The sequence below is a fragment of the Neomonachus schauinslandi genome, chromosome 5 (assembly GCF_002201575.2).
Source record: "Neomonachus schauinslandi chromosome 5, ASM220157v2, whole genome shotgun sequence".
NCBI classification, from domain to species: domain Eukaryota; kingdom Metazoa; phylum Chordata; class Mammalia; order Carnivora; family Phocidae; genus Neomonachus; species Neomonachus schauinslandi.
In genome coordinates, this window is record NC_058407.1 from 32,935,882 (window position 1) to 32,959,645 (window position 23,764).

Here is a 23,764-nt window from a genome sequence, read left to right on the forward strand (position 1 = left end):
AGAAATTGTAGTCAGTTGCAGGTTAGAAGAGAGGAAGAGGAGTACATAGAACACAGGGCTAAATCTGTCTTCAGAAGAAAATTTAAAAAAAAATTATACCATTTTAATCATAAATGCATAAAAGATTAGTATCTCTGAAATGTGTATGTATCTATAAAATGTACTTTGATTTATAAATTAAGAATTTATAAATTAAAAATCTCTATTTATAATAGACATGCCTCATTTTGCTTCTGATTGACTTTTCTAGGCATACCATTTCTGCTATTAATTAAAATATGATAAGTCCAGCAGAATTACTTGCTTTATTTCTTTAAAATCCAGGTTACATTCTAAATTATAAAGATTTTTTTCTTATATTTCTTTCAAAGGTGGTTAACCTTATATAATAAATTCTTAGCAAATAAATTTATTATGTGTGACCCACTGGTAGATAAATTAAGAAATTTGTTAGTTATAATAGTAACACTTTTTATAGATTCAGGTGAACACTAGTGAAGAAAATATAGCATAGCTGATCTCTATTCAAATGAGCTAAGCTGGATCCTGGAGGTGAAGAGAGATATTTTAATTTCTCTAGAAATATCTCAGATACCCGGGGACATGAGATGATTTCTCTATAAAAGCTATAAGCTAACAGGTGGTTTCCAGGTGAGTATAAGTAGATATGGTTTTAATTTTTTTTTTAAAGCACTAGCACCACCCCAAATATGTATATGTATGTATGTGTGTATTATGTTTTGTTACATATGATATATACTATATGTAGGTATGTATTTAACAGAGAGAGAGACGGGGTGGGGGGGGAGCTTGACAATCATATAAAGAATAACAACTTAGGCCCAAGAAATAAAAATAATATAAGAAGCACTCTCACTGCCAGATCTCATTGCAAAATATCATCATGTTATTAAATATATTTAGATTTGATAACCTGTTAACAAATTGAAACTCATTGTATTGTTTTTTTTCATTTCCCTGTACTTCATATTTTAGCCCTTTTCCACATAAATAAGCTATCACATAAGACTTCATTTCTGTATCTGAAAATAATAGATATATATATGTATGCATTATATATCTAAAGATATACTATGGAAATATCAGCAGACTAGGTATAGAAAGGCAGTTCCTCAACTGGATAAACAACATCTACCAAAAAAAAAAAAAAAAAAAACTACAGGTAACATTCTACTTAATGGTGAGGAACTACAAACTTTCTGGCTAAAATTTAGAAAAGCAAGAATATCCCCTCTCACAACTTCTTAACATCATACTGGAAGTACTAACTACTACAATAAAACAAGAAATAAAAAAACAAAAAAAGAAAAGGTATATGTATTGGGAAGTAAGATATAAAATTGTCTTTGTTTGTAGAAGACATGATTGTCTTTATAGTAAATCCAAAATAATTGGATATAAGATTCTTGGAACTAAGAAGCAATTGTAGCAAGGTTGCAGGATATAAGATTAGTATAAAAAAAGTCAATTTCATATATACCAGCAATAAACAAATGGACTTTGAAATTAACAACCAATCTACCAGACCCTTGATCTTGGACTCCCAGCTTCTAGATGTGTGAGAAATGAATTTCTGTTTTTTACAGGCCACTCAGTCTATTGTTTTTTGTTATAGTTGCTTGAATAAGACAGACTGTTATTCAAATATACAAATAATTCTTAAAACTCAATAATAAGAAATGTAATAGCCCAATAAAAAATGGGCAAAAGGACTTAAGAAACACTTTACCAAAGAAGATACATAAGTGGCAAATAAGCATATGAAAAGATAGATGGAATAAAAAGAAGGAAAAGGTAGTGGCATCATAAATTATAAGGGGGTTACAAATTAAAAGAAGATATCATGACATGCCTATTAAAATGGCAAAAATCTAGAACACTGACAAAACCAAATATTGGTGAGGATGTGGAACAACACAAATTCTCATTCATTGTCGGTGGAAATGTAAAATGGTACAGTAACTTTGGAAGATGGTTGGTAATTTCTTATAAAATGAAACATAATCTTACCATGTGATCTAGCAGTCATGTTTTTTTGTGCTTAAACAAAGGAGATGAAAACTTATGTTTACACAAAACCAATACACAGATATTTATAGCAGCTTTATTTATAATTTCTAAAACTTGGATACAACCAAGATGTCTTTCATTAGGAGGTGGATAAGTACACTATGCTACATCTTAACAATGAGATAGTATTCAGATCTAAAAAGAAATGAGCTATCAAGCTATGAAAAGACATGGAGGAAAGTTAAATGCACATGACTAAGTGAAAGAAGCCAGTAGGAAAAGGTTACATACTGTATGACTCCAACCAGATTCTGGAAAAGGAAAAACTATGGAGACAGTTAAAAGATCAGTGATTGCCAGGGGTTAGGAGGAAGGAATGACTAGGCAGAGCACAAGGGTTTTTAGAGTAGTGAAACTATTCTGTATGTCACTGTAATGGTGAATACATGTCATTATACATCTGCCAAAACCCACAAAATGTACAAGTGATAATAATATGTCAGTGTATGTGTATGGACTATAACATATGCATCACTGGTGCAGGATATTGATATTAGGGGAGGCTGTGCATGGGAGGAGACAAAGGATATATGGAAACTCTCCATGCCTTCTGCTCAGTTTTGCTGTGAACCTAAAATTGTCCTAAAAAACAACATGTATTTACTAGGAAAAAAAATAGATGAGGAAAAATGTGAGGCAGCAAATATAGGGCTTGGCTTTGTTGTAAACTTACCACATAGGTATCTTTGCTAACCCTAGGGTGCACCAAGAATGAGCTTGCCATAGGACATTTACTTTGCTGTTACCTCTACCAAGAACATCATTCCCTCAGATATCCTCATGGATTACTCCCCCATTTTATATATTCACGTCAACTGTCCACCTCCTCAGAAAGATTGCTCCAGCTTCCCCCTCCTGTGGTCACTCTGTATACTGCTACCACACTTTTTTTTTTTTTCAATAATTTACAACTACTTGATATTTTATTTACTTATTTGCTTTATTTTTCTCTCCTAGAGTAAGAGAGACTAAGTTTAACACTGCGTGGTAAGTATGTGGTATCTTCAGGAAAAACATTATGATTATACTAGATTGATTACCCTAGTTATTCTTTCTTTGGTTGATCTGTTCTGTAATTATAGTGACATGTGAGGAACACGTAACATTATTTACTTAACCGTAACACTTTATGGTTAACACACATATACACACACTATATGACATTTACTTATTAAAGTAAAAAAAAAATTGAGATTTGGGTTTTTTTTCCATCAATTCACATACCTTTTTGTGAGAAAATATTCTGTACATGACAAGAGTGAATAAACTTGATGCTTATGATATTTCATAGGGAAATTGTACTCATTCATTCCTTTCAATTCTTCAGTCGAGGCTAGTGGTTAAGGCCATGAGGTCCTATGTTTGACAACTTTTGTTTTAAGCCTGCCACTCCTCTTTCTTACTGTTTGTGAATTTAGGCAAAAAAATATAAACTCTCCCATTAATATAATGAAGGTAACATTTCTGTCACTATAAAATGATTCAGATTAAATAAGAAAATACATAATATCAGTAATAAGAATGCCTAGCACATATTACTATGAACAGGTTAGTCATTACTATTTTAAGATATTTTGATACTGCAGATATCCCCTGACAATTCTCTTTATATGTGAATGGTCAAAAGGCAGCCAAACTTTCTTCCACTTCTAGTATTTTTGTTAGGTGACCATTGCACTAACAATTTTGCACTTCAATTTTAATAACCATCATTCTCATTATCAATCTGTCCCTAAATATTGATATGTTCATTTCCTTTGTCACATATGACTGACACCATACTATATAATCAATACTAAGTTCTACAACTTCTTGTTCTTAAAGTATCTCCTGATTCATCTTTTCCATTGCCATCAATTTACCCTGATAAGTACCTTTGTAAAAATTTCTCATCTATATTGTTGGAAAGTCACTAATCTATTCTTATGTGTTTGCCCATATCAAGTCATTCAACTTACCCACTAATCAACCACATGTACTTCCTCAAAAGAATGTCACTTTACCCCCCTCCCCCATTTTGCAGTAATTTAAATGCAGTAAGTTGGTAAGACTCCTCCTAACTTTAACATTTGTAATTTCTATCAAAGTATTTGTAGTTGATTCCTACAGTCAGTGTCATGTTGGAATTTGTCAGCTCTGCTCCACGTATTTCAACTTCCTTTCAGTACCAGCAAGCTAGCCCAAATCTACCCTTTTCTTCTTATGGTGATGGCAGAAATGTGAAAGAACAAGCCCAAGAACTTCTCAATCCTCCTCAAGCTGCTGCAATAGTCACTAACATTTTATTGGCTAAAGCAAGTCACGTGACCAAGCCCAAAGCCAAGAGGCCTGAAAGTATTTTCTGCCCGTGGATATGGGGGAGGGAGGAAATGTATATTTTCAAACAATAATCTAATTTACCCCTGCTATCTAAAGAAATGCTTAGAAATTCTATTATTATTTTATTGTTATAAAAGAAGCTGTATATCAATGATATCAAGAATATCATTGGGTGCCTGGGTGGCTCAGTCATCAAGCGTCTGAAGCGTCTGAAGCGTCTGAAGGCAGACCTCAGCGTCTGCCTTCGGCTCAGGTCATGATCCCAGGGTCCTGGGGTTGAGCCCCGCATTGGACTCCCTGCTCCACGGGAAGCCTGTTTCTCCCTCTCCCACTCCCCCTGCTTGTGTTCCCTCTCTCTCTGTGTCTCTCCCTGTCAAATAAATAAATAAAATCTTAAAAAAAAAAAAAAAAGAATATCACAATCTGAGGATGCCTGGGTGGCTCAGTCAGTTAAGTGTCTGCCTTCGGCTTGGGTCATGATCCCAGGGTCCTGGGATAGAGTCCCATATCGAGCTCCCTGCTCAGCGAGGAGTCTGCTTCTCCCTCTGCCCCTACCCCTCTGCTCCTACTCTCTCTCTCTCTCACAAAAATAAATAAATAATATCGTTTAAAAAAATGAATATCACAATCTGAAAACTTCACGTGAAAAAATTAAAAGAACCAATATTATGTAATTTTCAATTTTTATACTATAGTAATAATAACATAATCAGTGGAAAAACTTTGTCCATATATGTTACAAATATTTTTCCAGTTTTCTTTATTTATAATTCCCATGAAGTGTGTTTTGAAGTATAGAAAATTAAATATTTTCTCCAAAAATAGTAATGTAATTTTATCAATTTAATTCAATTTTTGTTTTGTTTTGAAGTGGGTTTTTTTGTGGTTTTTTTAGACCTCATTAGAAAGGACTTTCCTAACTACAGTCAACTCCTTCAGGGTGTCTGCATCATTTTGTGATTTTCCTGTAGCACGTATCTTCTTCTATGAAATATATTTCACTTTCCAGATGTTAAGCATAGAATATACTTAATTGAGAAACAATCCTTTAGAAACAAGAATATTTTTAAAAGGACAGAACAATTTGTAAGATAACCCATGCGTGCAGGGAGTTGCATATTTGCCTATATACAATTTTTAACTTTATTACAAAGTTAACCTATGACTTTTCCTACTAACAAAGCAATATTTACTCTGATTTGTAAACAATTTATGTTTTTCTAAGCACATGTTTTAATATTGGTACACTTTATTTCAAATTTTTAAAAGGAGTAGCAAATAATTAAATTAAAATTAAATGTAAAGTAAAATCTCATATTTGAGATATATATATGTATATATATTTCACTCCAATTCATGGGATATATTATTTAATTAATGACCAAGCTAGATTTAGGATTTGAAAATATATTATTGAAAAATAAATAGGATGTGGAATTTTAAAACCTATATGCAACTATCTATCAATATCTCTATCTCTTTTAAGTGTAATGCATTTTGGACCAATTTATCTTGGTTATCTCAAACTCTCATTCATATATTTATGAGTGTTTTTTCAGGTTATTCTAGGTAGGAAAATAAATAATCTGATATACTTATTATTCAACAGAATTTAAGATTACTGTCAACTTGAAATATTATTTACTTACACACATACATATATATAAAATATCAGATTGATAGGTAGATAGATGATAGGTAGATGATGGATGGATGGATGGATCAATCGATAGATAAATGATAGGTAGAAAAATTATTTTATGTTAGATATATTTTTGATAAAATGTCACTGATTTTATACCCTGAAAAGTAGATGACTGTATGAAGAACAATTACCTCCTTTTTTTTTTTAATATTTTAATTATTCATTTGACAGAGAGAGAGACATCGAGAGAGGGAACACAAGCAGGGGGAGTGGCAGAGGGAGAAGCAGGCTCTCCACTGAGCAGGGAGCCCAATGCAGGGCTCGATTCCAGGACCTTGGGATCATGACTTGAGCCGAAGGCAGATGCTTAACAACTGAGCCACCCAGCTGCCCCATTACCTCCTTCCTTTCTCTTCAGATTAGATTTACTGATAAATAAAAAGAATCAGAATTCTTTAGTATCAGGATTTTGATGCCTAGTTCTTTACTGCGCCAAGCTAATGGTACTTTCCAGCACTTTTGTGAATGACCTGGCAATGGAACTGAGCCTTAATCTTCAGAGATTCTTTTCTGTTATGTGGCCCAGGTCTGTTCTCTGCAGATGCATATTTAAGAACAAGCACATTAGAATCAAACAGCCTTAGTTCAAAACCGAGTTCCATTGCCCACCAGTAGTAAAACTTGAACAATTAATCTAACCTCTATCCACCTGCGTTTTCTCATCTCTGACATGGAAGTAATAACATCTGTTCTATAGGATTAAATGAGATAATCTAGGTAAAGAATTCTGTCTTGAATTATATATAATACATGCATTTCCTATTTCTATAACCTGATGTAATTTGTCACAGAGATATTATACTATATTAGCTTTTAAATATTCTATGTGAATGAAAAGGTTCACCTTTTATGACATTTTAGAAAACATGGCTATCAGATATTTTCCTTCCACCAATATAAATGGAACAGAATTGTCTATTATTGGACAATTAAAAATATGACTACTAGGGATATGAAAATTTCTCTTCCTGAATGTATAGAAGGGTCTGGACATGTGCAAGTGCATGTGTGTGTGTGTTTGTGTGTGTGTGCAAGGGGCTGGGAGAACAACAAAAATATTTCCATAATCAAAAAGAATGCTTCAGTCAGTCAACTACAGGTTCTATGATATTAAACGCTTTATTTTTGAAGGGATAGAAAGTGAAAAGTAGAAAATATATATTTTAAAATGTTAAACTATCTGTAACTGTATTAATGTAGCATCATAATGATACTGTGTATAGCACTACCTACCTCTCCTGTAACTATATAGTCCAAGTCAGGACTGTAAGTATGAAGTATATATTCATTTATGGTCCATATCCTACCACAAATAAATGTAGAATGAGAACATCAGAGTTGCACGCTAAAAGAAGAAGGTGGCCTCTCCTTACAAAACACAACCCTCTTCTTTCCTAAAAGTTTATAGAATACAGCTGTAAGAATAGTATCTTAAACCCGTGATTGCCTGTCTTTCTTCAATACCTCCTGCCCCTGTTAGCTGACATTAACAAGGCACAGACTCATCAAATATGGACAGTTCTTTGCATATAAGTTATACCTCAATAAAGCTACTTTTAAAATAAAGGTGTGGACACTTGAATAGAACAATGGCATAAGAAAGTCTACATATGACTTTTATACTTTATATGTCAAATTTAACTGAGATGATATAGTTATTTACTATAGTGTCTGGTATCTTAGAAATGATCAATAAATTAGAATTTTATTATGATGATATATTTCCTCTTCTATTCTTCTTAATATCTGGCAATAAGGCAGCAGACTTATGAGCCACTGGGTGAAGGAATGGCAATGTAAGATTTTCCTTTTTGTAAAAAATGAAAACATACACTAATGATCTAAGGGCAGTGCTGAAATAGAAATAGCCAGAAAGTCATTGACTGTGATGGACTACATATTTTGAGTTGTCAGGGGCAGATGCCATATATATTGCTTATCTAGATAAGTATCTAATAGGTGGTGTCTATCTAATATTGAGAAGATAGTTTTAAAATGAAAGGTCCTTACAAGATATTTAAGTATTTGTATGCGTTTACATAGCTTGCTTCTATTATGGAGAGAGGAAAAAGTTTTGCATTTTTACTTACTTGATTGAGATAAAATATATAAGAAGTATACCATGGAACAAACTATATAGTTATTGATATAGGTATTGATTATTATTATTGCTATCATTAATTTAATTAGCACTCTTTAAATTATGCAGAGACAAAGACATTTGTAAGGTCTCCATATAATCAGAAGGAAACTTTGTTATACAAAGGCAAGTGTAATACCCATCCATTGATCTTGAAAAATCCCCAAGATATTGGTGAAGTTATATGTATGTGATACTTCAATATTTTTATTGGAGAAGGGATCATGATGTAATTTTGTTCATTGGTTGATGCAAGACACTCTAGACCTTAGAGCAGAAAGGTAAGAGAATGGACTCAGTGCTATTTAACACTTGCCACTGCCGGCATTCACATTGTCAAATGCAAGTGTAATATGCAAAACAATTTTGAAAATATTAAGCCATCACATATATTTCTCATTCTTCTTAAATTATGAAGAAAGTCTGCATACCATAATGTCCAGACCAAAAGAGCTGGAGCCACTACTTTGCTGCCTTGGCTTAAATTCAGCTTCTATCACTAATGACTATGTATCTTTAAAAAAGTTACTTTATCTCTCTGTGCCTCACTTATCCCCTATAAAATAGATATAATAATAGTGCCTACTTTGCTGAGTTGCTATAATTAAAAGATTTAATGAACATGTTCTTAATGCCTGGCATAAGACACTAAGCTCTATATTTGTGTTTAATGATGATGATGATGATGATGATGATGCTCATGCCCAGCCAATCCTCACTCACAAATGCTTCAGGGACTGAGAAGATATAGCCTAGAACATTCATCCATTTCTCAGTTCTGTCAAATCAGTTTAGTAAATCAAGCAGAGAAGAGGTAAGCTGGAAAACTAATAATTGAATATAGTAATAATAATAACAACAACCCTATATTCCTAAATTCTCTTTAAAAATAAAAGAAAAATATGTACTGAATTTTACTCCAAGCTAAAAAGGGAACACTGCACAACATAAGAGAAGTTCTAACCAACTGGAGAGAGAATAGTACATTTCCACTGATTGCTTCAGGAAAATGTGGGCAGAACCTAAAGAAAGGGTTCATTAGACCTCTTAACCGTAAGAAGCACTATTATTATTCCCCTTTTACAGATGAGGAAATAGAGGTTTTAAGGATGCTAATATGTGGTAGAAATGGTTCTGGAACCCACTTTTTTTTTACTTAAATCCAGTGTTCCTAACACTTATTTCCTGCTATTCTATGTTTTATTATTATGTCAATTAACCAAAAAGTGTAGGCTGTGACAAGAGAAATTTAATTGTCATGTCTTACATGCTAACACAAATATTCAGGTCAATTTTTCATGATTTGCTGTTCTATACTATTAATTTTGATTTTTATATAACTCGAGTGAAAGTGGAAAGTTTTATATCCAGAAAACATAGGTCTACTTATTTTCCCTTTGCTCTACATCTTTGATGCTCCTTTTCTAAATATCTAGCTTGCATGGTGAATGGTCCTAAGTGGACACATACTTAAATGAGGGTCCACACATTGACTCTCTCAATACTGAGGAGGGAGAGAGTGCTAATCTCAATGTGAAGACTCATGCTAATAATTTTCAATACACTTAGGGATGGATATTTGAACACTTAAAGATTTGTATTTCCCTGGTTTTTACTCTCAATCCTTTCTACTATGAGGCTTTTTCAGAATCATTAAATTTCTATTTATATTACAATGTAATTCAATTACAGCATGCATACACATTATGCATGTATGTGTGCAGACATGCACACACTTGCACACACATGTACTCAATAGGGGAATATATCATATAATTGATTGACAGATTCTCAGTTATTCCATTACAGAAAATTCCATTCATATTGCTAGAACTGAAAAAAAAAATATGGTTGCCATACATTTTCTATAATTTCCCAAAGACATTTTTTAGTTAAACAGAATATTTTTAGGCTGATATAATATTAAAACTCTGGCTTAAATATTTTTATTTCAGGTTAAATTCCAGTAAGCAGTAAATAATATTGCTTTAAAGCTTTTAAAGCATTTCATATTTAATATTATTTTATTTACTTTACCCTGACCATACATACAGTAAAACATAACATTTTGACACTAATAGAAAATATTTTTATAGTCTTAAAATATTTATTAACTAATGTAGTAAAGTTAGGAATAATTTATATCCAAACAAACTTAGTATAGGCAAAAAGTTACAAAGGAAATCTCATAAAACAGAGCTGATCTTCTAATTCGTCCTACATCTGTCTTGTGGCTATGCTCAGAGACCATTTTATTCTGATGTTTTGTAGATTACCTTCTGCCCATTGTCCATTTTTCTCCCTAAATTGCATAACAAAATAAATAGGTGATAGCTCTCAGCACTTGACACTGGTGGGAAAGATTAGCAGGAATGTTGACTTTGACAAATCAGATATATTAAGCCTTTGCTGGAGGGACCCACTGCAGAAAAGCTGGTTTGTCATTATAACCAAGATACAGTTTGGTTTTTTTTCCAAAAACAAACGTTTGGGTTTTTTTAAAGATTTTATTTATTTATTTGACAGAGAGAGACACAGTGAGAGAGGGAACACAAGCAGGGGGAGTGGGAGAGGGAGAAGCAGGCTTCCCGCAGAGCAGGGAGCCCGATGTGGGGCTCGATCCCAGGACCCTGGGATCATGACCTGAGCCGAAGGCAGACGCCCAACCGACTGAGCCACTCAGGCACCCAAAAACAAACGCTTTTCATTGTACTGTATTAAATTGGAGCCTAACTGCCCACACACCTGAATTTTAAATTATTTTGCAATATCCTTTTTGGTTTTGTAACATTAAGCAAAACATTGACCCATATCATTTTATAAAGAGAAAATACAGATTTTTGTGTTTTGTTTCAAATGAGAATTACTATGGGCATAAAAATTCATTTTAAAATAGTACCTCTTTGACACATAAGTTCCTGTTGGCCAGAAGATTTAAATTCCATTGTGGCCTTATGACCAGAGCTATTGGTATTTTTGTGTTTTCATATGCTATACCAATTGTTAAGATTGTTGAGAGTTGAAAGTATTTTTCTAAATGTATATTGATATCTTTTAACTGATTTGTAAGTTTTGAAGAGAAATTGATTTCTCTTCAATTCTTTTTTTAATGGTTAAGGCAGCCACCTAGGGCTTCTCATAATTCCAAAGGTTTGACCATGAGCTATATATCTGCTGATAGTATTTTGTACTTCAGTTTACTGTGTTTAAGAGTGGGAGAAAAGAGGATGGAGTTGATGGAAAGGCACGTTTAAGTAGAAGAGTGTTTGAGCGGTAAAATGTTTAATATAAACTCTATCTCCATTTATCATAGTGTTGTTTGTGGGTTCTTGACTTCTGTCATTTTGTCATTTTGTGCCATACTAGCTCTTCTTTGAAAGAACCCTGATTCTAAGGCTTCATTCAAGAAAAATCATATTTTATACTATTTACCATTAGTAAATGACTTGGTTTCTCTTTCTGCACAAAATTATTAATGGTGACTCTTGTGAATGACTTACAGATGAATATTTGTGACTTCTGCTCATGCTTCATATTTATATATTTTATATTTTCTTGAATCTATGCCAGATATGCTTACAAATGTTATATGGGATTTGTATTTTTCTCCTTACATTTTATATTTGGTCTTAAACCTAAAGTATTTGAAAAAGTATGAGTTTTCTTGGTGAATTGTGAAATCTGGATTTGGGGAATAATATCTTTTGGAAGGCTATTCAGGATAAATTACTATATACAATAGATAGGTTTTGAGAACCAAATAAATGAGCCTCAGCTAAAGTCTGCACTTAAAGATTAATGATAGGTATGATAAATGTAGTGAGGGCCCAGTGTCTGGAAATCTTAATATTGAAGTCACTATACCAGTGAGGGTTAGAGTAATTATCTTAAACATAGACATGTCTTAATTTTTTTTTATATAATTGAGCATCTGGTCATTAATACTAACACATAAAAGTGCTTTCTTTTATTTCTGCCATGTAAAAACTCTCAAAGAAGGGTAAAGAAGACCCAAGTTTAAGATATGTTTCCAATGGAGCTCTTCAGATTCTGACCCAAATTACATTTTGTTTTGTTCTCTCATTATGAAAATAATCTTGAAATGTGTTCCAATTTGAAGGGATATTCAGAACTTCAACCTAACTCTGAATTGACAATCATTCAGATTTTACCAGAAATAAAGTACCAAGTAAATATCTATACATGGGCTTTTTTATAGCCAATTTTTTCAAGTGGTAGGGCATATGGGATTAGATCATATTCCTAAACTAGAGTGATTTAAAATGCAAGTTGTTGTACACCACCCTAAAGCACAATGTGGTTTGTAGAATATTGCCCATTTTTACATGATTTATTTCTGTGGAGAGAGACTGGTAATTTTTAGAATTTACCTATAAAGTGACTTTATATTGTAAGCTGCTAAAATGTGGCTCAGATTATTTTGTAGTACTATAAATTTTTCTCAGATTTAGAGAATTTGTGAATAGGCTTGCTACCTATGAATTAAACAGTAAACACTTGTAAAATATATTTTCATCAGAATCTAGATGAATAAATACAGAGGTTCGGAACCAGACTTAAAATAGCTAACTTTAAAAAAAGGCAGAGAGGGAACTTTATTGGCAATTCCTTCACTAAAGGGAACATGGAACATTGTCATATTTATCCCTTTTCTCCTCATATTTGTGTCTCCACCCAACTCATACATACAAATGGGGGTCTCTGCTCTGGTTTTCCATGTCCTACTATAACTCACTTCATAAAGTCAAAATTCCCCTTCCCTCTCCCAGGACCACCACAAACACCCCGCACACTATCACAACCACACTGATTCCTTGAGCATTAGGGGCTCGTGCTCCTTCACCACAAGATAACTTTGTGAGGTGAAATGGCTTTGTCAGTTTATCTCCATTTAAGTCCCAGAACATTACTATTTGTTTTTCTGTGTATTTTGACTTCCTTACTCCTTTTGGTGCATTTTTCTAAGGCTAAAATGTCACCCTATTCTTTTTCTAGTCTCCTTTCGAAATTCTAAATGAGCGTCTTACTTCATTCCTTGATCTAGGAAGCTGGAAGACTGGCTGAGCTGAAGAAGTGTTAATATGAATTTGTATTTATATATTTTACAGTTATTTATATAATATATTTTGCGTATCTATATATATCATGCAGAGGCTGGAAGAAAAGCCTCTTTAGTTTCTTTTAATATTACTGGATTCAAGATCTTGGAGTTTAGGATTTGGGAGGTTAGGACTTTCAGCAGGAATTTTTAACAGACCTGTTAAAGTTTAATAAATCCTCTTAATTTAGGTATAATAAATTTTACATTTATTCCCCTATATTTAGAAAATAATCATGTAACAGATCATGAAGCTATGAGATATGGAGAGAGAAATGATGTTATTTTGTTTCCCAAGTAATTCCTATGAATACATTTGATTGAAATACACTATAGTAGGTGAAATATTTTGAAAATGCAATACCCATAATCACTCCCAAAACTAGAGATAGTTCTGAAAATTGTTTTGGGTGAAAAAAAAAGATTAGGATTTTTCTGGGAAGTTATTTCAGCAGAATATTTGACCTCAGCCTTCTACTAGCATTATTTTACAGAGTCATAAATGGTTTCTTGGCAAAATCCAATCAACTTCTTCAATTTTCTTCCTTTCCCCAGTTGTATTTATAGTCTTTCTAATGTTATTTTCTACTTTATCTTACCTGAAGCTTTACTGTTTTTTTTAAACTTTGTTTCTCCTTACTAGCTCTTCTTTTGATAACCAGTTGCTGATGAGGTCAGTTTTATGCAGTATTCTCTAAACACTAATTCATAATTAACTCTTTCTTTCTTTTTTCAACAAGAATAGTTATTCTTTGCCTGTTTTGTATGAAATACTAAGACAATCCATCAGCCAATCTGGCATAACCCAGACTTATATTTATATATGTGTTATTCACAAATCATATGCTCTGACTATTCACTCTATCTCCAATTATTTTATAGTGGAGTTTGAAATGAGAAGATTAATATCAGAATATCTTATCAATAGTCTTTTGAAATGGCTTGTACTCTTAAAAGAGAAGAAAATAAAATGCAATGAATGGATGTTCTTTAGATACATTATTATGAAATTTACTCAAGAAGTATAGTGATTAGCCATAAAGGTTCTGGGATGTGGCTGGGCTCCAGCCCTGCTCCAATCATTTCTCAGTTGTGTGAATATGGACAAGACACTCATGCTTATTAAGCATTGGTTTTCTCATCTGTACAATCAGCTTAATTGCAGCTATTTCATTGTTCTGTTTTTTTGTTTTTGTTTTTGAGAAAGAAATGGGGTAGTCTCTGTAAACTCTGTGATAAAGTAAGCATTCCTAAATTGTATGCCACATTGTATTGTTACAGAAAAAAAATCTTTGTTCCTCCTTGCACTATACATCATCTAAGGTGTCAATAAAATTCTCAATTATAAATACTGCCTATCAATATCTCCCATCCAAATATTTTAAATATACAAATAAATATGTTTCACAGTCAAGTATTTATTTTAAAAAAACGTGAACAGACACCCACATTCACAGGGTGAATGTTTAATTACAATATATTTTTATTTTAATTTATATAAATTACAACCTAATTAAATCAGTGTTATAGAGAAGCAGGTAAACAGAATCACTAGTTATATATGCTTTGTGTGGGATAGAAAATGCAAATAAATGATTCCCATCAATAGATCTTACAACATTTAAATTTATAATATGTTTACATTTATGTTTTACTTGAACGAAGTATATTTCAGCCTGAAAGAGCATAAAAAAAATCAGGTTTTTTCAATATTGAGAAACACTATGGTCATTGAATAGTTTAATAGAAAATGCTAAAAGACGTGTGTGTGTGTTTTTTTTTCTAAGATTGAGCTGTTTAAAGGATTTTCCAACTTACTTATTCATATTCTTGTCATATGCATCATAAACTAATCACTTATAAAAAACAAAATGAAAAGCATTTTATGGATGTGTAACTAGTTTTCTCTACATTCTAAAAACTGATGAATCTGTACAGATCATTGATGATAACTCCTATTGGATGTATTCGTTTCCTAAACCTGCTATAACAAAATACTACAAATTAGATAGCTTAAAATAACAGGAAATTATTGTCTTACAGTTCTGGGGTTAGCAAGTCTGAAATCAAGATGCTGGCCAGGACCATGTTTTCCCTGAGACCTGTAAGGGAGAATCTTTCCTTACCTCTTCTGGTTTCTGGTGTTTGCCACCAATTCTTGGTAGTCCTTGGCTTGTAGACCTATTGGTCCAATTTCTGCCTCTCTTGTCACATAGCCATCTTTTCCACTTGTGTCTCCATCTTCACATGGCCTTCCCAATGTGAGTGTCTCTATCTTTGTCCAAATTTCCCCTTCCTGTAATGACACTAGTCATATTGAATTAGAGCCCACCTTAACAGTCTTAGCTTAATGTGATTCCAACTGCAAAAACCCTACTTCCGTATAAGGTCACGTTCACACGTACTTGAGGTTACGATTTCATTGTATCTTTCTGGGTGACACAATTTAACCCATAACATTGAATATGTTTGTTGTTGTTGTTGTTGTTGTTGTTCCTTTCCTTTCCCAGCCTTTCATAGCCTCCTCCTCGTTGCACTTTCTTGTCTCTTCAACAAGCACCATATTTATAATACTCATATACTTTGTTCTTGTTATTCTACAAGCTTTGATCTAAAAACCTTCTTACCTACAGACTTGAAAAAATGTTTTCTATTCTTCTGCACATATATGACTGTATTGTTCTGAAGGCAATTTTGAAATTGATAAGACTGTTGCCAAATATAGTGTCAATCATCCACTGGATAATCAGTGCCACTTGTCAGTATTTCTTAATGTCTTAGCTAGTCTCTCTCCTGCTCTCTATGACAATTTTTTATAAACCTTCAGCCTTTTAAGTTCTCTACCACCTCAACATAAACCTCATTCATAATTAAATTAATTGCTAATTCACAAAGAAAAAATTGACTCTCAGAAGAAAAATTGTCTACCTCACAAGTTAATTTATCTTGAAAAGTTGTACCACATTTCTTTCCATCTCAGCAAAAGACATGTTCCTTCTCCTGAATAAGATATACTTACAACTGGTTTTGCATCTTGTCTACCCTTGGTTAGAAATCTTGAGTTAGTTAATATTTCCCCTCTTAGTCCATTTTCAATATCTCCCTCTATTGGATTTGTTGCCCTTAGCATACAAATTTGTAAATATATGCCTCAATATAAAACAAAAAACCAAACCAAAAAAATAAAATGCCCTTCCTAGAAGCCTGTTTTCCCCCTAAAAATGGCATTGCATCTCATTCCCTTCATAGGCCTCCTCTTCTTTTTTAAGAGTGATCCCCACCTGACTGTATTTCCTCAAACTCTATTTGTACAATTGCAGCTTCACCTTCAAAACTACTGAAACTACTATGACAAAGAGCACTAATGATTATTATTTGCTACCCTTCAATACACATTCGAATAGGATTTTGGTCATTTGTCATACTGACACCTCCATTCTTTTCCTTGACTCCCTTTTGTTTTTCTTTCCAAGAATCCTATGAAGTTCTTCTGAATTCTGTTTAAATGTTAGCGTATGTTGAAGTTATAATCTTTCTTCCTCTTCTTCCTTCATTCTATATCTTTTGTTTAAGTAATCATATCCACTCTCAGAATTTTCTCTAGCCCCAAACTGTCCTCTTTAACATCAGATTCTTTGTTTTAGTCCCTCTACCACATTATTTATACTTCCAACTATCTCTTAAATCCATCTTCTTTTCTCTATCCTCAAAATTGAATCCAGTCTTTCTTTTCCTTTTATCCCTTATTAACTATTGTAAAAGGTCCCATGTCTCAAACTTTTCATCTTGCCTTGCCACAGCCTTGCCAGAATGATTTTCCTAACACTCAAATCCTATCCACAGCCTTGCCAGAATGATTTTCCTAACACTCAAATGTTAAGGTATTATTCCCTGGTCTTAAAAATCTTCAAATGTTCATGATCTCCATTGTCTATTGGGGAAAAAAAAAAATCCAAACTTTGATTGCCATCAGGTCCTTAAAATTATGGACATAGTCTCTGCCTCCAAACTCATGTTTCATTACTTCTTCAGAAATAACAGCATATTCCTATGTGTTCACATATCTCTAGAGATGTATGCTCATCTCCCTTATTCTTCCTTCCTACTTTCACAGGCACAGTGCTGCAGTCACCTTTGTATATGTGGTTATTAGTATAATGTCTAGGATACCATGGATGTTAATTTGTGTGGAATGAATGATATTGAGGAAAGAGAGTCTGACATCCATGTAATTCAAAAAGCTCTTCCAATTTTACCCCAATTAGAGCAGTGACTGAGCTCTCTTCTGTATTTCAGGTTTGCTGATGCAGTGATCTAATTCTCTTTTGCTAGTTACAAAGAATAAGTCACTGGGGCCCCGGTGTCACCTTGCCTCTCTTCTTGCCTTTCTCTTTCCGCAGTTTTCCCATAGATTACCAGTCCATTAGTGCTGCTGGGATTGGGGTGGAAGGTAAAGAAAGGAGAGATTTGTCTAGCACCACCAACTGAAACTCAAGATGCACCTTGCATTGATCATTGTTATAAATTCTTTGTGATGCAGTCCAAATAGGGCTCAATCCCATTATGGGTTAAATTCACTTTTTAGGGAGAAGGGGCATTTGGCTTATAAAATGAACGATCATTTATAACATGTATGCAGCAGCTTCAAATAGCTACTACTTCTACTGATGAAATTAGGGAAACATCGGTTTGGGAAAAGAGGAATTGAATTAATAAGTAGTCTCCGCATCTGCTTCAAAGTGAAGCACCCCTGTAACCACTATGCTTGCAGCACAACATCCAGTCTCCTATTGAGCAGTCAGCCATTAAGGTACATAGTTAAAAACAAAAACCAAAAAACAAACAAACGCAGAAAAGACACAATGATTAGCATTATAGATCTTCAACATGAACTAAATTTATTTTTGCTCAAAAAAGTAACTAATGATTGTTTTAAAACATCTGTAGTCAAGAAAATCTTGTTACAGCTCTAAAAAAATAGGGATTTTCTGACAACTCATATATTGTCTAAATCAATAAAAGTAGCTAATATGTGCTCAGCATCTTATAAAAGAGGCTCTTGGGTTTGAAATTATTCTTATGAGAATAGGATTAACTTGCTACATTTTGCTGAACAAGTATAATATTGTAAAACACTGTATTTGTGAGGGGAATAATGAAAAAGCAAGAATCTATTTTCCTGTACAGTATATTGACTGATGCATATGATTTCCTGGTCTGAGAATTTGTTTAACACTAATTAAAATCCATTCTTAGAATCTTCGGGTTTATTTTTTACAATAATGGTCAATCTAGTTCAAGGTCTTGATCCTTAATTAATTTAGATGCATAGAGACTATCAAATTATTCATTTTACCTTTTGCTATTTCTCTTCTCAACAGTTTATTCACATCGTTCCTTAAATACTTGTAAAGGAAATTAAGCAAAAACAAAAAACCTCTGTGAGTTTACTTGTATATTTTCTTTTCTGAAGTGCTTTCTTATTCTATACAGTCAAAATCTGCTATTAATTATATATGGTGCACAGACAATTCTCGTTAGTCACAAAACAGTTACTAAACAAAGCAATATGTTTCTGTCCCTGCTTCTTTCCCCCCCCTCCCTTCATGGCCTCTCACCCTCTCTCAGTCCTACTTTCCCTCCCTTTCTTCCTCCTGCTTCTCCTCCTCCATCCTTCCCTCCGTCTCTCCAACCTTTCTATTATATTAACTTGGCCAAACTTCAACCAGTTTAGATCTAACCATTCTGTCTATAGCTGAGAAGCTGAGGATGGTGGAAAAAAACAATATGTCTTTGGAAGAAAACAATATATCCTTGACCCAGTTTTATGGTCAAGTCATGGGCACTAATTTAGGTAGGTCCCTTGTGGTGACATCACAGTCCTACTGCATTTCCCTTGAAATATTACTATCATGAATCTCTGTTCTTCTCTGCTCAACTGTCTTACACCTCCCCCACCTGACTTTCAGCTGCCTCTTCTCTTTCTATTTTACAGACAATAGCTCTCAGAAGAGTATTACCACACCATTGTAGTTTACCAGCCACACCTCTAGGGCAATAGATCTTATTCTTTCCCACCTAATTTAGATCATAATCCCATGAATTTGTCATATGCAAACTTGTGTTTCTGGCTATGTATACTTTCCTGAGTTCCAAAGTCTTATTATGTTCAGTTTATTAGTCATCTTACCTTCAAGCTCAACATTTCATTTCATTCATTTTCTTCTGAAAAATCTTTGCTTCTTATTGCCTTCCCACTTAATGTTTTAGCCAAAACCTAGAAGAATGAAGTCATCCTTCACTCTTCCCTCATCCTCAACAGCGCACCCCAAATTAATTTCAGTTTCTATCTCTGAAATGTTTACAGTTAGTCCACAGTCCCTCCATTCTTATTTCAAGAATTTTTAAAATATATATACTCAAACTTGTATCTTGACTATTAGAATGCCTCCACAGTTTATCTCTTTGTCTCTAATCTAGATCTTCAATACATCTTGCACAACAGTAATCAAATAGTAATCAACCTAAACACAAATGTAAATAAGTACATTTCATGGCTAAGATGCTTTATACCAATGCATTGTAATAATTCATTGGTTAAAAGGATATACTCTGAAGTAAAATAACTTAAATTTAAGCGACAGCTTTGCCACTCTTGGATTTTACTTAATTCTTTAAGTTCTTATGCCCTAGTTTCCTGTCTATAAAATAGGAATAATAACAGTAAGTTTTAAAGGTTTACTTCAATGATAAGATGATATGATGCATATAAAGATCTTAAGTGCTCAGAACACATCAAAGTTTTATAAATGCCAATTTGTAATATCATTATTATTCTTTTTCCTTTGAATTCTTTAGGTACTTCAATCATAATATATTATTATTGTTGTTGTTACTGTTTCCAGTACTTCGCACAATTATGAGAACATAGTGTTTCTTGGATAAAACTTGGTTGGCCCATGGGTGCCTGGATAGCTCAGTGGGTTAAGCGCTTGACTCTTCATATTGGCTCAGATCACGATCTCAGGGTCCTGGGATCAAGCCCTGTGTGGTGCTCCCCACTCAGCAGGGAGTCTGCTTGAGATTCTCTCTCTCCCTTCCCATACTCTCCCTATGCATGCTCTCTCTCTCTCAAGTAAATAAATAAATCTTAAAAAAAAAAAACAACTTGGTTGGCCAATGAATAAGCTTATAGTTACCTTTTATTAATATTTGTATTCACTAATTTCTAGAAATAAAATAATGGAACGAGTACTGCAGAATTTAGAATTTATTGGAGTGGTATAATGAATAGGAATCCTTTGCTCTCCCTAAAATCACTTGCTTTCTTAGATGTTTTGTGTATCTATTCATAGGCTTAGTCCTTCTTTCCCTGCTACAAAGCTACAACCCAACCAGCATACACCCCTGGGGGCATCACAGGAAAATATGTCAGAGTGGAAATGTTGGAAATTTTTTTTTCAAAAGTAATTGAATGACTGAACCTAGATAGCCACAAACCATTCTGGAAGAAGTTTCAGGAACTTTGGGGAAAAAAATTAGCTAGACACTATTTAGAGGACAGCAAACAGGATCAAGGAATTATATGGATATTTTGTTCTAGAAAATGGGAACTGGAATTCTTTCATTTTGAATAACAAGTTAAAGAGTGAGTTCTAGATTATTTTCTTCTTCAAAGAGGACAGAAGAAAAAATGATAGTTTAGCATGATTGATTTGCTGAGTGACAGATATTACAGAATTTATTTTTAATATATCCCTGACTAACAAACATTGTTATAATTCTTCCTTTAATAATAGATTGTGTATGTGAATTTCAGAGAGAGAATCTAACTGTGATAGACCAATTAGGAAAGCAAACAATAAATAAAAATATATAAAATAAAACAAGAAAAAGTTGTACATCTCCAATATACACGAAGGTATATGTATACAATTTACTGAGTAATACCATCTTTATTCCGGTTATATAAATGACAATGAAGAAGTTATTTTATTTTGTTCCAGTTAATTTTGTTTCACAAAAATCGCCTCAGACAGTGGTAAAAATCCCCTAAGAATTCTCAATTTATCCCAGAAAATAAATGGTTTCATTCCTTTAATATATTGTAGGTGATTGAAAGTCTATAATAGGTCATATTTTTATTGAAGGCTCACACCATGAGGCATACATTTTACAAAACAAAATGTCATTTTGATGTCACTCACGTGTGCATTCAAATACATTTTACGGTCACACTATTTTTTAAAACAAAAGAGCTTTGGTCATTCCTGCAAGTGTGTGTATGTATGTCCTGATAGCATCAAATTAGGGGAAGTATTTGTAATCTGTCCTGGGAAGTTGCCTGGCAACAACGTTAGACTCAATTGTATTGCAGGGCACAATATATGCCCATGTTTAGATTGCTATTTATCTTCATTATAACTAAGTAATTTGAGTTGTCAACTCTCTTGTGGCTATTGGATATCTGTTAACTATACATTTAATGCTTGACTAGACTGAGCTTCCAAAAAGAAAAAAAAAGCAGCTATAAATTTCTGTGTTGGGTTTAAACCTTATGGCAGACATAAGGCTACAATATGTCTTCATCTTCTTGGAACAACATTGTCTTTCTACCAAATGTGTACTAAATGGACCTTACAGAGAAGTGAGGGGTATGATTTATTCACAGATTCATATGGGATAAACAGTTTTATGACACTGAATCAAATTTCACCTGAGGGGATTGTTGAAACAAACCAAACTGATTAAACTGAAAAAAAAAAAAAAAACAAAGGCAATATCCAACTCTAGTAACCTCCACTTTAAAATGACATTAATCCTACTGAACCCAAAGGATTATGCATTTTTAAGCAAATAAAAACTTCAACCAAACTTTCTTTTCTTTCTCACAAATACTGAACTCTACATGCACAATATTCTCATAAAAGTGTTTTTAGAACAGATAAGAATGGTGAAATGTGGTGTAATTATTTCCTCTTTGTACCCGCTAGTTACATCCTAACAGCAGGTATAATCTTAAGTGGCATCTTCCATTATAATTTGATATATAATACCAAATATTATAATACTGATAAAAGGCATTTTACTATATACCCTACAAGAATATTTTTAATGAAGATATTAAATTTTACCACTTTTTTTGGAAAGATTTTATTTTTTGACAGAGAGAGAGACAGCAAGAGAGGGAACACAAGCAAGGGGGAACGGGAGAGGGAGAAGCAGGCTTCCCGTGGAGCAGGGAGCCCGATGCTGGGCTCGATCCCAGGACCCTGGGATCATGACCTGAGCTGAAGGCAGACGCTTAATGACTGAGCCACCCAGGCGCCCCACCACATATTTTTAAAAAGAGTATTAAGTAAATGAGAACTAAATTTGTTCTTTATACATAACATGTTCTTAAAGATAATACAATTGTTAGGAAATATATGAATAAAATGCAAATCCTATTTTAACCATGTTTGCAAGTTGAATATATCATAAAGACAAAGGCAATTACTTTTACTTAAATAAATAGAGCACTTTCCTAATTTTGCATAATAATGGATGATTTTGTTTTTACATCCAATAAAACTACATAGCATTTATTTACAAATTTAAACACTGATTCATTGACCATCACTGAAATATAAAGTGTCAAAAGTATGTTATGGTAAATGACTTTTATGAAATAATGATAATAGTTTGTAAAACTTTAGTTTGCTTTGGAATAAACTCCATTAAATTTTACAAAAAATGTTTCCAGGAAGATTTTCCTAACCAAAGATATGATGTAGATTGTTTTTATGTCTGAGTTTTCAATTAAGAAAGACAAATAAAAGCATAATTAAACTGACATACACTTATATACGTGTTTCGCCTCTTCTCAGATAATAATGGTAAATAAGATGTTTGTTCTGCTATCTGTTAAATATCAGTTATTTCTTTTTCACAATGAACATGTTTTGTTATATAAGGGAAGGCAATATTTTTACTAAGAATAGTAAAATTTTTAGTCACTTTCTGCTATTATTTAAACATGTAGCCTAAAATTAAGCATTTATTTTCAGAAAACATATTTCTTTTGCATTATAATTAAAAGTAGATGATTTGTGAAGCCTAGGAAAACTTAAGATTTCATTCATTTGAATAAAATATCAGAGCAGGTCGAGTCTTATGCTAATGGTTTAAATTGACATAATTCTGAATTCTACTCCACCTGAACTATAACCACAAGAAATGTTTCACTATTTTTGTTCATTCCCTGATATTCTTGGTATCTTGATTTAGTATTTGGAGTTTGGTGAAGTGGTGATGGTTGAGAACTAACATTTACTAAATGATTATTGTGAATTTGATGCCATTGAGGGCCCTTGATATCACCAAAGCATTTAATATTTTACTGATGCTA